This window comes from Xiphophorus maculatus, chromosome 11 (assembly GCF_002775205.1).
Source record: "Xiphophorus maculatus strain JP 163 A chromosome 11, X_maculatus-5.0-male, whole genome shotgun sequence".
Taxonomy (NCBI): Eukaryota; Metazoa; Chordata; class Actinopteri; order Cyprinodontiformes; family Poeciliidae; genus Xiphophorus; species Xiphophorus maculatus.
In genome coordinates, this window is record NC_036453.1 from 27,724,282 (window position 1) to 27,727,516 (window position 3,235).

The window sequence follows — 3,235 nt, forward strand, 5'->3', positions numbered from 1 at the left end:
CACTGATGAGACAGTTGCTGTCCTTTGCTTCACAACAACAGTTACGGCAAAATGTCAATGTCTGTCTGTGTTGGCATTATGTTAGACAAGATTACAGCTGCAAAAACATGTTTTTTCCATATTTATTAAAAATGTCACCACTATGGTACCAGACAGATAATTTGTGAAAAAAATAAAGCTCCTCCTCCCAGAGCTACAATTGCAGTCCGCAAAAATACACCGCTTCCGGTCAAAAACAACCAATTAGAGTCAGGAAGAATATCTTAGTGCTGTCCATCAACCTCATGTACTCGCTGCTTAGTGTGCTAACAGTAGAAAAACAACTTACAGTTTCAGGAAAACCGTTTATCCGCTGTCATTAGTGGCCATGCTAATGAGCCTTAGCATTTGTAGCAGGCTGAGTTGTAGTGAACCTGCTGTAGCATAGCAAAGGGGGAAGGGGTGACAAGTGTGTTCTAATATCCTCCTCTGGGCTCTGATTGGTTGTTTCTGACAAGAGTGGTGTGTTTCTGCAGTTAATACTGAGAGACGGAATAGGAGCTCAATTTTTTTTCATATTATACTGTCACAACATAAGGATAATTTTAACAAATATGCAAGGCAGTGCATTAATATTAGCACAATATTAGCATTTCACTGTTAATCTGTTGTAGGATTTTCCTACAATAAGGATTTCAGCTATTTTCTAAGTAATAGTAATAATCATACGGGATTAAAGTCAAATTTATAGAAGAAACTCGCGATTATACAAGAAAAAAGTTGTAATTACGCAAAAAAGTCGTAAAGGTGCCAGAATAAAGTCGGAATTATGCAAGAATACAGTCATAATATTACCAGAATAAATTAATAATCATATGGAAATAAAGTTGGAATTGTATGAGGAAAAAAGTTGCAAAAATGTCGCAAAGATGCCAGATTAAAGCCGTAATCAGATGGGAATAAAGTTGGAATAAATACGAGAAAAAAGTCATAATGTTACCAGGATAAAGTCAAATTGTTATTCTGTTTATAAGAGAATAAAGATGAAATAATATGAGAATAGCCATACGAGAGTAAAGTTGGAACAATCACAATAAAATGAAAATAAAGTCGGAACTTCACCATCACGAAGTCGAAATGATACAAGAATAATATTACGAGAATGAAGTTGTAATATTACCAGAAAATATTCATATGACAATAAAGTAATATTCAGAAGTCACTGAAGTTGTCTGTTCAATAATCTTTTCATCATTGCATCTTTTATTAAAGTTAATGACATTCATGCTAATATTTAATCTATTTTAATATAAATTATCTATCCATCTGTTTTCTTTCTTTGTTTTTTCTTTTCTCCTCAGAATTAAATCCCGACCGGCAGTGGAAAACACATCCACTCCTCTGCCGGGTTCTCCGGTCCACGGCCCGGTCCACTCAGTCGGTTCTGGGCGGCTGGTCGTCCTGTAATCTGCCTCTGAGTCCAGGCAGCTCCCACCTGAACGGCTCCTGCCCCAAACACGCAGAGCGCCACCCGGGCTCCCCGTCCACCGCGTCCGCCGACGCGGCCGGGTCCGGGGGACGAGGTGGCGGAACCGCGACCCAACTTTGAACCAAAGATCCTCGTCAGCCTGTTTGAGGAAACGACTAAGAGTTTATTTTACGGCGCCCCCTAGTGGACAGAGAGGGGAAATTTTTCTCTCTGCTTTTGCCTCCCTTGCAATAAATGAGCAATTTCTATTTTATACACAGTCACAGTGATTACAAATGTCAATTAAAACCGCAAATACCTTTAAAGTCCCTCAGTGAAAAAGTGTTTATACATTCTTAACCACAACTATTTTTGTCGCCTTCTAGACAATAACGCCACATTAGAACTTTTAAAGTTGTATTTGTGTTCAGATACTGCTTTATCAATCAAATCAAATCCGTCTTTATGCAAGAGGTGCCATTACTTTTTTACAGAGTAAAAAAGTAGCAATAATTTGATTTAATTTGGCCTATTATACCTGTCACAAATTTATAAAGGTAAGATTTCCAAACTAAATATTTAATTCACCAGATAAATACTTATTTAGCTTTCAAATGTAATATTTTGAATTTTGATTAGCTTGAAAATTCAAAGCTAAATTTGAAATTTAGTATCAAATTTAACTTGAATATAAAGCTTAAAAATGTGAAAAATTTGAAATATTGAATTTCAAATATGTTAAATTCAATATTTAAAAGTTGGGTAGTAGTTAGCTTCCATTTGGGTAGTAGTTGGGAAGCTAATTATTTAGCTTTGCAAACTAAATATTCCTGAATAAATCTTTAATTGTCTCCCAAATAAATATTTAATTTGGAGTTAAATTAACCGGAAGTTGTTTGGCTTGCCCATACATTTTAGACAGAGGTGTCAAAAGTACTCACTTTCTCTACAGAACTAGACGTACAGATACTAGTATGAAAAAATATTTTATTTAAAGTACAGGTTGGACTGTTTTATTCCAGTAAAAGTACTAAAGTACACATTTGGAAATGTATTTAATTAAATAGGTTCACCAGATACACTGGACTCAACTCCTCGGATATAAATTGGCTGTAATCGTCCCAAGATGCAGAGCTGCTGTCGACAGAAAAATGGATCTGACTGGTTCCACTGAAAGTCGAGTGTCTTTGTTTCACAGCTGAATGATCAGCAAAGCAGTCCTGTAGTTCTGTTAGTTCACAAACATCAGTACTACAGGAAGTTAATGATTTGCATTGAAATTAAAACCACACTGAACATTTAATTAAGATCTGCTGACTTATATTTATGTAAACTAATTACAAATAAAGAAAAATATATTTCAGAAGGATTGATTGTACATTTTTAAATAAGCAGTTTATGGATAAACTTATACTATTCATAAACTTAACTTTGTGGATCAAGTGATCCAGAATATATGTAGAGTGAAATGTTTTAATAAATTAATTATACATTTAAATAATTATTTCATAATTTACTTTTTGTCATTTGGCTTTCTTCACTCTCCATAAGTCAGGACTGGAGTTTGGAAAATGTAAATTTTTCTAAGAATAAGCCAAAACTATACTAGGAATAAACTAGGAATAGTGCTATTTACATTAGCTTTATTAGAGGTTGAGATTTGGGCAGGTTTTACGGGTTTTAAATTGTGCTTGGGCTGGAAAATCTGGCAACCAAGGCGAATGGCGCCATATTTGTTATTTATGAGAGTGAGGCGCATGCGTCATGCTTGACAGAAATTTGGCGGGG